Source organism: Myotis brandtii, unplaced genomic scaffold, assembly GCF_000412655.1.
Source record: "Myotis brandtii unplaced genomic scaffold, ASM41265v1 scaffold884, whole genome shotgun sequence".
NCBI lineage: Eukaryota > Metazoa > Chordata > Mammalia > Chiroptera > Vespertilionidae > Myotis > Myotis brandtii.
The window spans coordinates 26,947-41,722 of NW_005371618.1; the positions used below are offsets into that span (position 1 = coordinate 26,947).

Consider the following 14,776-nt stretch of genomic DNA (forward strand, 5'->3'; position numbering starts at 1 on the left):
GAGGGAGAGGAGTAAGAGATCAACCGAAGGACTTGTATGCATGCATATAAGCATAACTAATGGACATAAGACACTGGGGGGTAAGGGAGGCCAGGGGATTGTCAAGGGCGGGGGTGGGGGAGAAAGGACACATATGTAATACCCTTTGTAATACTTTTAGCAATAAAAAAAATTACAACTAAAATACAGAAAAACCATCATCCAGAGCCACCTGAAAGCTGGCTGAATAGAAGTCCTACAACTAGAGAAATAAAGAAGAAAGCACATTACGGCTGAAAAGAGGTGCAGAGGGGTGGAATGGGCTGGACAGGCACCACATGTACCACTTTTTTAATGTTGAGGGAGATCATCCCTGCAGAGGCCCCCAGTGGGGAACAAAAGGTACAAGCTGCACACAAGCCCCCCGACCCATGTTCCCAAAGCTGGGAAAGATGTCACTGTAACCACAGGCTGTCACACATTGCAGTGACTGTGGCTGAGTGACACGGAGACTGCTGGAGACCCATCTGTTTCTTTCAAAGGGCCAGCTCATGAACTGAACTTACAAGGTCTCACTTCCTCTGAGCTCCAATACCAGGACAAGGCTTTGGGGGATCCAGAAGCAACTGGATTTTCTGGCATCATGGCCGGAACTCAGGGGCAGTGTTTTCCCAGACAGAGGTGCTCACAGGGGTAATTGTTCCTATGCTGGGACCTTCCCCATCACTGGGCTGACTGATAACCATATCTAAGATCCCATCAACCTGAAACACAGTGTTTGTTCTGCTCTAGTGATTCCCTGTGATCCCATCGCATCCAATTTGGCACTCCACTTAACCTGTGTGCAGTGTCTTTTGCATATGAATGGCCTGTCTTTCCGCATGCTTCAGACCTTGATAAAATCTCTCAAACAAGGTGAAGCTGAGTCAAGGAGCCCAAAACCTGTCAATAAAAGGTCCAAGACCCAGCATTAGCACCAGCTTGCCTTGCTTCAAAACTGAGCCTCACCTGGGCACTTCCAAACCCAATACAAATAGGAGGAATCTGCAGATCTCTCTGTAAGCTCCTGCTGGGTGGCTTCAGGCAGTGGCATACTTTGCACCTCCCTGGAGACCCAAGAGCCAGTGCACCCAGTGGTCAGCATCAGACCATAACGCATTACAACTGGACATATCCACCTTGGACACATTCAAGAGACAGACTAGTGAGCACCAAAGCCCCACTGAATCAAATCCTGCTCCATAAGGGTGTTTTCTGCACAGCCGCTCTCTGAGTATAGTCACAGCCAGTTAGCCTAGAGGTCAATTCCTCCCAGTGACACCAACAGCAAGATAGTCTCAACTACAACAAGACTATGCACACAACCCACAAAGTGACCCACTTAGAGTTCCCAATTAAGGTGACTGGGAGGCTGAGCCACTGAGCTCTATTGGACACTATTACACAAGGCTACTCTACCAACTCAAGAAGATATAGCAGCTCTACTCAATAGAAACAATCCTGGGGAAGCAGCCAAAATGCGGAGACAAAAAGGTCACAAAGAAAAGAAATGAAAGAAAGAAAACTATGGGATATAGAGTTCAAAACCATAGTTATAAGGTTACTCAAGAATTTTCTTGAGACATCCAAGGGACTTAGTGAGACATTCAAGGATCTCAGTGAGAATGAAAAAAAAGAAAAAGAAAAAAAAAAAAGGAAAAGGACCAGTCAGAAATTAAGACTACACTGACTGAAATTAAGAATAATATACAGGGATAAAATAGTAGAGTAGAGGGTTTCAAATAGCTAATCAAGACTTTAGGATATGAGGAAGCAAAAATGCCCAATCAGAAGAGAAAAAAACAAAAAACAATATGAAGACAGTGTAAGGAGCCTCTGGGACAACTTCAAGCATACCAAAATTTGTATTATTGGAAAGCCAGAAGAAGAGAGAGTGCAAGATATTGAAAACCTATTTGAAGAAATAATGATAGGGAACTTTCCTTATCTGGTGAATAAATAAAATTATAAGTCCAGGAAGCAAGAGAAACCCAAAGAGGACCATACCAAGCCACATCATAATTAAAATGCCAAGGGCTAAAGACAAAGAGAGAATCTTAAAAGCAGCAATAGAAAAGCAGTTAGTTACCTACAAGGGAACACCCAAATTACTGTCAGCTGATTTCTCAACAGAAACTATGCAGGCCAGACGGGAGTGACAAGAAATATCCAAAGTGATTAAGGGCAAGGACCTACAACCAAGATTACTTCAGCCAGCAAAGTTACCACTTATAAAGCATTAAATTAAAAAAAAAACACCCAGCAAACAAAAGTCCTGGACCAGATGGATTTACAGGTTAATTTTAACAAATATTCAAAGAACTAACACCTACCCTCCTCAAGTGATGCCAAAAATAAAAGATGAAGTATATCCAAGCTCTTTTTATGAAACCAGCATTAACCTACTTCCAAAATCAAATAACGACACTAAAAAGAAATGAAATTATAGGCCAATGTCTCTGATAAACGTAGATACTAAAATCCTCTACAAAATTTTAGCAAATCGCATCCAGCAATATATTAAAACTAGAGGCCCGGTGCACAAAATTTGTGCAGGGGTGTGTGTGTGTCCCTCAGCCTGACCTGCACCCCATCCAACCTGGGAGCCTTCAGGGGATGTCCTACTGATGGTTTATGCCCTCTCCCCATGGTTCTCTGCTCTCTTCAGAGCCTATCTGCTCCACACCACAGCAACTGCCAAGCAGGCCATGCTGGGTGCTGCCTGCAGGCCACACTTGCCTGCTCCCTGGGTGCCACAGTCACAGACAAGTAGGCCATGCTGGGAGCTGCCTGCGGGCAGTGTTTGCCTGCTCGTGGTTGTAGTGACAGCCAAGTAGGCTGTGCTGGGAGCTGCCTCCTACCTGCTGTCAGTCTCCATGGAGGTGATGAGGGTAATTTGCCTACTCATTCCTGATTAGCTGGTGAATGTAGCAGAGGGATGGTCAATTTACATGTTTCTCTTTTATTATATAGGATGATCACACACCATAATTAAGTGGGACTTATTCTGTGGATGCAAGGCTGGGACAATATTTGTAAATCAATAAATGTAATACATCACACAAACAAAATGAAAGCTAAAAATCACATGATCAAATCAACAGATGCAGAAAAAGCATCTATAAGTAAAGTGGGTCTAGAGGGGTCACACCTCAACACAATCTACACTAATAAAATAGAAACATGCAAATTAACCATCACTCTGCTACACCCAATAGCCAATTAGGAGTGAGTTTGCAAATTAACCCAACTAAGATGGTGGTGATCATGGAGCTGGCATGAGCAGGAGGTTTGGGTTGCCCCAAGTGATGGAGGAAGCCAAGCTTCTTGCCTGCCCTTGCTACAAAGTTTCAATTATAGAAGATAAATAAATCCCAGATACCTGCTTCCAGCCCACCTGGCCTCTGCTCAAGGAGGCGCTGAAAAAAAAATAAAAAAAAGGAGAGGCTGAGAGCTTGGGTCGCCAGGGGCCATGGCTAGCCTGAAAACGGCCATCAGCCCCTCACCCAGGCTGGCCAGGCACCCCAGCGGGGACCCCCACCCTGAAGGGTATATGGCTAGCCTGAAAACAGCCTTCAACCCCTCATCTAGGCTGGCCAGGCACCCAGTGGGACCCCCACCCTGATCCAGGATACCCTTCAGGGCAAACAAGCTGGCCCCCACCTATGCACCAGGCCTCTATATTAGTAAAAGGGTAATATGCTAATTAGACTGGAAGACCTTCCAGACATTCTTCTGGACAAAGCCATGGTGGTGGGGCCAACGTAGAGTGGTTAGAGGTCATGAGGGGAGGGCAGTTGTGGATGATCAGGCTGTGGGGAGGGGCAGTTGGGGGCAAGCTGGCCTGCAGCAGAGGGCAGTTGGGGGCGAGCAGGCTGGCAGGAAGAGTGGTTAGGGGCAATTAGGCAGGCAGACAGGCAGGTGAGTGGTTAGGAGCCAGCAGTCCCAAATTGTGAGAGGGATGTCTGACTGCCGGTTTAGGCCTGATGCCTGTAAACTGGCAGTAGGACATCATTTGAGGGGTACCAGATTGGAAAGCATGCAGGCCAGGCTGAGGGACAACTCCCCTGACCTGCCGTGCACGAATTTCATGCACCGGGCCACTAGTAAGTACCATAAAGAACAAACCTACAACAAACATCATACTCAATGGGCAAAAATAAAAAAGTGCTTCTTCTAAGAATAAAAACAAGACAGGGATGTCCACTTTCAACACTCTTACTCAATATAGTACTCGAAGTGCCAACCACAGTAATCAGACAAGAAAAATAAATAAAAGGTATACAAATTGGAAAGGAGAAAGTAAAATTTTTATTATTTCCAGATGGCATGAAATTGTACATAGAAAATCCTAAAGACTCCACCAGGAGATTGCTAGACTTAATAAGTGAATTTGGTAAGGCAGAGTAGAATACAAAATTAACATCCAAAAATTGATGGCATTTTTATACACTGATAATGAATTCTCAGAAAGAGAAACTAAAAAAGCAATCCCATTTACCCTTGTAAGGACAACAAAAAATATGATACCTAGGAATCAACTTAACTAAGGATTTAAAAGACCTATTCTTGGAAAATGATAGGATATTGCAAAAAAAAATAAAGGAAGATACAAATGGAAGTATATGCCATCTCAATAGATTGGAAGAATTAGCATGATTAAAATGTCTATACTATCCAAGCAATCTACAGATTAAACTCAATCCCTATTAAAATACCAATGAAATATTTCACAGTTAGAATAAATACTGCAAAAATTTATTAAAGACCCCAAATAACTGTAGAAATCTTGAGAAAGAAGAGAGAAGTAGGAGGGATCACAATGTCAGATATTAAGTTATACTATAAAGCCACTGTAATCAAGAAAGCCTGGTACTGGAACAAGAACAGGCATAAAGACCAAGGGATCAGAACAGATACTCCAGAAATTGACACTGTTATGCCCAGATTTTGGGGTCCCCAAAATTCAACCACCAGGGAGCCTCTTCTGATGCGAAAGCAAAGAGTCTTTATTCAAGCCTGGGTTTGGCTCCCAGCCTCCTTACCGACGCAGCAGCGAGACAAGAGAGCGAGCCCCGAGAGAACAAAGATTATATAGGGCTAGTCATCTGGGTGGGGCTAGGTGGGTGACGAGGGTTACAGTGATTGGTCACTTAGGTCAGGATTTTTCAGCAGGGTCTTACAGCACAAAGGTCAGGAAGTGACCAACACATTCTGAAGTTTGAGCCACCCCCTACTATTTTCTGATTGGTCAACAGCGACGCATTGGTAGCATCCTGTGGTATAGCCTTATTAGGACCTTAGCTACGTTCCTGGAGCTTCATTGGTCCACTCAGGCGGTGGTTGGGGAATTTAGGACATTTCTGGCATTCCTGTTGGGGGGGGGTGTTTAGGCTGAGGACCCAGCTCTACAAGATGGAGAATAGTCAGTTCTGCTTTGTCCATTCAACACACACCATGACAGTCATGGCTCAATCTTGAGACGGACTGCATCTCTACCTCGTCCTCCATCGCTAGAGGCTGGTATTGGGCTTGTAAGACCATTAACTGAACTGCTCCTATGCGCTCCTTGACAAATTGGACTAGTCTGTTAATAATGAAAGGACCGAAAGTCAACAGCATTAGGAGAATTATAAGGGGTCCTGTGAGGGTGGAAATAAGGGTAGTTAACCAGGGGGACCAGTGAAATAAAGATTCATACCAAGACTGAGATTGCTCCCTTTCTAGCTTTCACTTCTGCAGTCCTTCTCTTATGAGGTTCATGGATTCTTTAACAACTCCTGAATGGTCAACATAAAAGCAACATTCCTCCCCTAAGGCTGCACATAAACCCCCCTGCTGCATGAATAGTAAGTCCAATCCTCTCCTGTTCTGGAGTACTACTTCAGATAAGGAAGTGAGGGATTCTTATAAATGGGTGATGGATTTTTCAATTCTCTCTATGTCTAAGTCAATGGCTGCTCTTAAGGCTCCGTAGTTCTTGTCTTGTATGACAAGCAAGGATATTCCAGTTCCTGCTCCTGCTAGTCCTAGTCCCAAGAGGGCTGCCATAGTTAGGGCAGTAATAGGCTCTCTTTTACTTCGGGGATTAATGGCACCTACTTTGTCAAGTATTTCTTCTCCTGAGTGGTATATTAACTTGGGGATTAACTGCACAAGTATGCAGAAGCCCTCTTTTTGGGAATTAAGGACTAAGGAGTGGACGCAAGGAGCGAGGCCACTGGAACAGGCCCACCATGCATTCTCAGGGGGTAAAAGATATGCTGCCTCTTTAGGGATCATCAGAGTCTTATTACAGAGATGTGACTGTTCAGAGGGTACGCGGCCTATGCAAGGTCCCTGCCCTATCACTGCCTGGAGGGTTAATCTTGCAGCAGTTTGCTGTCACCTGCAGGAGTTGGCAGTCGGGACTGTTGTGTAACTGCCCTTAATCGCAACCCCCTCATAATACGGTGGTCTGACATCTAGACAAAGCCAACAAGACTTGGTTTGGTCGGGCCTAGAGGCGTTCAGAACATAATATGCCCCTATGACCATACTCCAAAGGGGGTCTACCTCAGATGGTAAGGTATGACTCGGGGCCAGGTTTCCCGTGGTGGGTGTAAGTGGGGTAGAGAGCTGTGATGCCGGGGTCCAAGTTCCTCTGGGCGTGGGAACTCAGGGTGAGGTAGGCTGAGGCTGGGGAGCCAGTATTTGGTTGGGCCCTACTCCTGAAGGGGAATGATAGTGGAGGGGAGTGTTCTGAACCTGGAGGGTGAATAGCATTCCATGATCATGAGGGTACTGCCCAAATTCCCTGCACATATAAAGTCAGAGTCCCCAAGTTTTCCCGGTGTCCCATCCGGTAGCCTCCCTTCCCTCTTTTGTGAAGGAAATGCTCACGGGGTTGCATTAGCTATGGACTCTCAGGGTGCAAGGTGGGGCAGATGGCCATCCAACTGTGATCAGGTCCCCCTTCCTCGGGGCCTCCCACCAGATGTGTCCAGTAGATACGCATGACCAGGAAGCACAGAAATAGTCTCCAGTGTCTCCACATTCCTGGGACCGAGTTCGCGAGTGCCCTGGGCAGACGTAGAAATAGGTGGTTCTTAATGGTGCTGAGTCCGCATCCCCTGCCCGTATTGTAGCAGATACACAATAAGGGTTGGGGTGCGGGATCCTTGGAAAGAGAGTCTGGAGGTCTACTCGCAGTTCAGGGAACCAAGTGTCTTTGGGATGGACTTGAGAAGTCTGATTGAGAACCATCCCTGAGTTAGTGTCTATAATTTTCCAGGTAACATTATAGGGAGTGTGTGGGCTCCTGGTGGCAGGAGTGATCGCGAGCAAGGTTACCAACATCAGGCAGGTCGAGCATGTCGTAGCTTGAGCTTGAGCGGGTTGCGTTGGTCTTGGTCGATGTTCCATTGCGTGATGAAGTCCTTCTGGATTGCAGAGGGGTCGGCTGGGCGGACGTGGGCGTGATGGACCCAGGTCGAGACGCCGTCTACCTTGAAAGCGGTGGGTGTTGTCAGCACGACGATGTAGGGGCCCTTCCAATGTGGCTCGAAGGTCTCCCGGCGGTGCCTCTTGACGAACACCCAGTCTCCTGGCTTGTACTGATGAGGCCTCGGGGTTGGGCCAGCCTCATAGACAGCGCGAAGGTGCAGCCAAATGTCCTCGTGTGCCTTCTGCAGTCCTCTTAAGAGAAAAGATACTTCTTGATTTTCAAACTCAGTAAGAAGTTCAGCTTTGAGGTTAGGAATAGGGGGGAGGTCTGCCAAACATGATCTTGTAGGGGGTAAGACCCAGAGTGTAAGGAGAGTTCCTCACCCTGTAAAGGGCATATGGAAGGAGAGTCACCCAGTCCCCGCCAGTCTCCATAGTTAATTTGGTAAGGGTCTCTTTTAGAGTTCTATTCATTCTTTCTACTTGCCCTGAACTCTGGGGCCTATAAGCACAATGTAATTTCCAATCTGCCCCTATAACCTTGGCTATTGCCTGTGTTACCTGTAAAATAAAGGCTGGTCCTTTGTCGGTTCCTATCATAGCAGGAAAACCATACATGGGTAAGATGTCCTCCGGTAGTTTCTTGGCCACCGTCTGAGCTGTTTCATGCTTGGTTGGGTATGCCTCTACCCAGCCAGAGAAGGTGTCTATGAATACTAAAAGATATTTATAACCATACTTTCCTGGTTTAATTTTGGTGAAGTCGACCTCCCATTGTGCTCCTGGTTTGGTGCCTCTAAGCACCTGACCTGGCTCTTGCGTTTGTGAGCTGGCAGGTTTTACAGGAGGTTACAATTTGATTTATTTTAGAGTCTTGTTGGTGAATCTTGATCCTGGCATGCTGCATTAGGTCCTTTTATTTCCGGGCCCCCAGGTGGGTGGACTGGTGCATGCGTTCTAACACTGTGACCCCAAGCCAGTCCGGTAGTATGAGCTCCTTGTTTGGTGTGTACCACCATCCCTCTACTTCCTGGGTGAGGGGAAGCTTCCTGATCCGCTGCAGCTCTTCCTGGGAGTAGCCGGGCTGATCTGGTAAAACTGGGTCCCTGGGATCTGGTAGTTGTAGGGCCATGGTGGGGACCGAAGTGAAGGCCGCTGCCTTGGCTGCCTGATCAGCCTTTTGGTTACCTCTGGCCACCGGGTCATCTGCCTTCTGGTGCCCTTGGCAGTGGATAATGACTAGCTTAGCAGGGAGCCACAAGGCCGCAAGCAGGTCAAGAATTTCCTGCTTATTTTTTATTGTCCGTCCCTCTGCTGTTAGTAGCCCTTTCTCCTGATAGATTGCCCCGTGGACATGAGCCATAGCAAATGCATAACAGCTGTCTGTGTAAACGTTAAGCCGTTTCCCAGCCCCCAGTGTCAGTGCCTTAGTGAGTGCAACGAGTTCTGCTCACTGAGCTGACGTCCCAGGGGGCAGGGCCTCTGCCCACACAGTGTCTGTTTCAGTGATCACTGCTGCACCCACGTGCTTCCATCCGTGAACCAGGTGGCCTCTGCATCAGGGAGGGGCCGATCGGTCAAATCCTTCCGAAGTCCATGTACCTGCTCTAGGATTCCCGCACAGTCATGTAGTGGGGCATCTAGGTCGGGGTCAGGCAGCAGGATAGCAGGGTTGAGGGCCGCGCTGGGATGGAACCGTACTCTAGGAGGGTTGAGCAGTAAGCTCTGATAGTGGGTCATATGTGCACTGCTCATCCATCTATCAGGAGGCTGTTTTAGGACCCCCTCAATGGCATGCGGGGTTGTGATCCAGATCTCCTGTCCCAGGGTCAGTTTGTCGGCATCCTTGACTAAGAGCGCGGTTGCCACAATGATTCTTAGGCATGGTGGCCAGCCGGTGGCTACGGGATCCAGCTTTTTAGACAAATACGCTACCGGGCGACTCCAGGGGCCTAAAGCCTGGGTTAAAACCCCTTTTGCTACTCCTTTGCGCTCGTCAACAAAGAGGCAAAAGGGTTTCATAATGTCTGGTAGGCCCAGGGATGGAGCAGCCAAAAGAGCTTTCTTTATCTGATTAAAGGCAATTTCTTGTCTTAGTCCATTCAAAGGCCTTCCCCTCCTTGGTGGCTTCATATAGGGGCCTGGCGATCTCAGCAAAACTTGGTATCCAGAGGCGGCAATAGCCAGCCGATCCTAGGAATTCCCTCACTTCCCTCCGGGAGGTGGGAGTAGGGATTTTCAGGACTGTCTCTTTTCTAGCAACAGACAACCGCCGCTGTCCACCCTCTAAGATGTATCCCAGGTAACTCACCCTCTCTCTGCATATCTGAGCTTTCTTCGCAGAGGCCCGGTACCCCAAGGTCCCCAGGGTGGCTAACAGATCTCTGGTGCCCTGCTCACAGTCCTCGGCGGTGTCAGCAGCAATCAGGATGTCATCTACGTACTGGAGGAGGGTGAGACCAGGGTGCTCTCTCCTGTACTCACCCAGGTCCTCATGCAGTGCCTCATGGAAGATGGTGGGAGAATTCTTGAGCCCCTGGGGCAATCGCGTCCAGGTTAATTGTCCACTGTAGCCCTCCTCTGGGTCGTGCCATTCGAAGGCAAACAGGGTTGGCTTTGAGGCGCCAGCAGCAGACTGAAAAAGGCATCTTTCAGGTCCAATACGGTATACCAGACTCTAGAGCATGGGTGGGCAAACTTTTTGACTCAAGGGCCACAATGGGTTCTTAAACTGGACCGGAGGGCCGGAACAAAAGCATGGATGGAGTGTTTGTGTGAACTAATATAAATTCAAAGTAAACATCATTACATAAAAGGGTACAGTCTTTTTTTTTTTTAGTTTTATTCATTTCAAATGGGCCCGGCTGGGCTAGTGGTTAGGAGCCTGCGCTCCCAGATTGTGAGAGGGATGTCTGACTAAACCGGCAGTCGGACATCTCCAAAGGGGTCCCAGATTGGAGAGGGTGCAGGATTTACTTCCCGGAGGTCCTGGACTGGTCGATAGTCATTCGTATGAGGCTTTAACTGGCAGGAGGGGGGTGTTCCAGGCAGATTGGCATGGAACCAGTACTCCTAGGCTTCGCAGTCTCTGGATGTGAAGCTGGATTCCCTTCCAGGCCTCCTGAGACATAGGGTACTGCTTGACTCTTATTGGGCCTTCTCCTGGTTTTAGCTCCACCAGGGTTGGGGCCCTGTGAGCGGCCAGTCCTACACCCCCGTCTCTGCCCAAGCTGTGGGGAATTTTGTAGCCATCTGCCCATATTGCTTTCCACTGGGGACACCCCCTGGTGGAGGCGGTACTCATCTTCTAATCTCAGAGTCAATACCTGAATGGGGTGGCCTTTGCCGTCGGTGACCCGAGGCTCCCCTTGTCTGAAAGTAATTTGGGCTCCAATTTTGGTCAACAAGTCCTGTCCTAATAGTGGATAGGGGCATTCCGGTATCACCATAAAGGAATGGGATACCCGGCCCATTCCTAAATCTACTGTTCTTTGGGTAGTCCATGAATACTGGCTCATACCAGTTGCCCCTTGCACCCGGGACTTCTTGTTGGCTAGCTTCCCCTGAGGTGTGTGGAGGACCAAATGTTGTACTCTGGTGTCGACAAAGAAGTCAACAGGGGTCCCCTCCACTCTAAGAGTTACCCTGGGTCCGAACCCCAACTCCCCTAATCACTCAGTCCTTCCAGCTCCAAGACCTCCACCCGGTCTGTCTTGTTTCCCTTTTTACCGGCCCTCTTTGGGCAGTCTTGGACCCAGTGTCCTATCTCTCTGCAGTAAGTGCACTGATTTCTTTGCAGCTTCTTTTTCCCGCTCCAAGCGGCCTCCTTACCTCCCTCTTGGTCATCGGCAAGTTGGCGAAGGCGGCGAGTCCATTCCTCAGGGGAGTTCGCGGTGGTGGCTAGCAGAATCTTGGCCAGGTTTCGGGTCTGCTTGTCACTGGCAGCCACCATGGCACGGGTCTGCCTAGCCTCAGGAGGCTCCCGGTTGTTATACACTTTCTCGCCTACTTCCAGCAAGTCCTGCAAACTCTTTTCTATTAATCTATCTACTCTCTGCAGTTTCTTTCTAATGTCCACAGCCGATTGGTTTACAAAACTCATGATTACAGCTGCTTTACTGTCAGGAGCCTCTGGATCCATGGGGGTATAAGTGCAGTATGCCTCCATGATCCATTCTAAAAAAGCAGCTGGAGACTCATCCCTTTCCTGCTGTACATTCCCTACCTTGGTCAAATTGGTAGGCTTCCTAGCAGCCATTCAAAGACCCCCCATTAGAGTCTGGCAGTAGACCCGGAGCCTCTCCTTACCTTCTGCCATGTTGAAGTCCCATTCAGGACTAGTTAAGGGAAAAGAGACATCTATCTGGGCCTGGTTGGTGGTTGGGTTTCCATCCACGATGGGAACCACCTTCTGGGCCTTATTGACGATTCTCTCTCTCTCCTCCATTGTGAACAGGACCTGCAAAGGCTGCTGGCAGTCGTCCCATGTGGGCTGGTGGGTGAAAAGAACAGAGTCTAACAGGTCAATGAGCCCCAATGGCTTCTCGGAGAACTTAGGGTTCTGTGCCTTCCAGTTGTAAAGGTCACTAGTGGCGAAAGGCCAATAGTGATGGGGCTGATTGCCGTCCGCATCCGGGGGCCCCGCGGCTCGTAAGGGCAGGGTCTTGATAGTGGAGTCGGGGGCTGTGACAGACAGCTCCAGCTGAGCCCTCTTTCTAGTGAGAGGCGGGCCTCCTACTGGAACATGGCCATTCCCGGAACTCTGCTCCCAGCCGCTCCCGAAACTCCGCCCCCAGCTGCTCCTGAAACTCTGCCCCCAGCCACTCCCGGAACTCCGTCAGCTTCCTGCAGCGGGGCAGGATCAAATCTCTCTGGCATCCTGGGGAGCTGATATGGGGGAGGAAAAATGAGCTCTTCTCCAGTTCCCTCCTGCAAAACCGGGTAGAGGGGAGCAGGAGCTGACGGCAGGGTGGTTTTTTTCTCCTCCTTCTTCTTCTCCATTTTCTGCAAGGTAAGAATAGGTTCTGGCTCCGGAGGGCACAGAGCCAGGAAGGGCTTGAGCCAAGAGGGCGGGTCCTCCACGAGGTCCTGCCAAGTAATAATGTAAGGGAGTTGATCGGGATGGCCCCCCTTCAGCCGGGAAACGACATCCCTGACCCGGCGAATGGTGGGGAGATCGAGAGTCCCCTCTGGCGGCCATCCTACATTGAGAGCCGGCCACTCGCTAGAACAGAAAGTTTGCCAATGGCCCTTTCGCACCTCTACACTAAGGTTGTTAGCCCTTCCCTTAACCTCTTTAAAATGATCAACCATAATACTTAAAGGAGTAGTTTGAGTCTGTCCCATAACTTCCGTCCAATGAGTCCACAAAATTAGACAGAAAAACACAGAAAACAGACAAACAAAGACACCCAAGAACAGCCTTCTGACCCCGCGGAAGCAAAACCAAAAGCTGGACGATGGCCATGCGCCAACCAGTGGGAGCGACCCACCTCGTCCCAGAATTTCGAGGGGAACCCACTCCCCTAGTGAGGGGTTTTCATGCCCCTCCAGACAGAGGATCAGAGCGTCCTCCGACTCCTCCCACCTGAGATCCTCCAGTGTGTCCACCTAGACCGTTTAGGGCACTACAGATTTCAGAAACGAGCTTGCACAGAACAGAACACACAACGACACAAACACCTACCGCGGTCAGTTAGACTCTCTGGATTGGGGTCCCTCGTGAGTTTTGGGGATGCCGGATGAGCCCCCAAATGTTATGCCCAGATTTCGGGGTCCCCAAAAATCAACCACCAGGGAGCCTCTTCTGATGCGAAAGCAAAGAGTCTTTATTCAAGCCCGGGTTTGGCTCCCAGCCTCCTTACCGACGCAGCAGCGAGACAAGAGAGCGAGCCCCGAGAGAACAAAGATTATATAGGGCTAGTCATCTGGGTGGGGCTAGGTGGGTGACGAGGGTTACAGTGATTGGTCACTTAGGTCAGGATTTTTCAGCAGGGTCTTACAGCACAAAGGTCAGGAAGTGACCAACACATTCTGAAGTTTGAGCCACCCCCTACTATTTCCTGATTGGTCAACATACTATTTTCTGATTGGTCAACAGCGACGCATTGGTAGCATCCTGTGGTATAGCCTTATTAGGACCTTAGCTACGTTCCTGGAGCTTCATTGGTCCACTCAGGCGGTGGTTGGGGAATTTAGGACATTTCTGGCATTCCTGTTGGGGGGGGGTGTTTAGGCTGAGGACCCAGCTCTACAAGATGGAGAATAGTCAGTTCTGCTTTGTCCATTCAACACACACCATGACAGTCAATAAATATTTGACAATGGAATCAAGAACATGGAAACTCAGGCATCTCACGTTGCAATATGTTAACAGATACATCACCTAGAGGGCCTAGGAAACTAAGGAGAAAATAAATTGAACTACATCAAAATATAAAGCTTCTGCACAGCAAAAGAATCCACCATCAAAGGGAACCCACTGAATGGAAGAAAATATTTACCAATAATATCTATACTAATAAAAGAGGAAAATGCAAATTGGAGTCACTCTGCTACACCTACCAGCCAATCAGGGTAAGTATGCAAATTAACCCAACAAAGATGGCGGTGGCCACGGAGCTGGAGGCTTGGTTTACCCTTGGCAATGGATGAAGCCAAGCTTCCTGACCGCCCTGGCCACCGCACTGGCCACCGCCCTGGCCACCACCCAAGGAGTGGCTGGGGGCCTGGGGCACCCTGGCCGCCGATCAAGGGAGAGAACATGCAGTCACGACAGGAGCCTAAGAAATCAACACAGAGGAGCGCCTACTCCAAGCCTCCATGATATGGCTGGGGGAAGGCCCCCAGTGGACACACACACACACACACACACACACACAGGGGTGCCTGCTCCAAGCCTCAGATGAGGCTGGGGCCAGGCCCCCAACAGATACACACACACACACACACACACACACACGGATGGCCTACTCCAACCCTCCAACACTGCTGAAGGTAGGCCCCAAGCAGGGACACACACACACATACACAAGAGGCACCGCTCCAAGCATCCGACGTGGCTGAAGGCAGGCCCCCAGCAGGGACACACAAACTCACACACATACACACACACACACAAGAGTCACCTGCTACAAGCCTTCGTGGTGTGGTTGGGGGAAAGCCCCAGAAAACAGACACATACACACACACACACACACACACACACACACACACACGGGGCGGCTGCTCTGAGTCTCCAATGCAGCTGGGGACAGGCACCCACCAGGGAAACACACAATCACACAAATACATACATACACACACACACACACACACACACACACACACACAC

At 49.2% G+C, this 14,776-nt stretch overlaps 1 pseudogene; it reads right to left on the reverse strand.

Moving 5' to 3' along the window:
• Window positions 1-14,776, reverse strand: part of LOC102244217 — a 49,457-nt pseudogene that overhangs the window by 15,670 nt on the left and 19,011 nt on the right.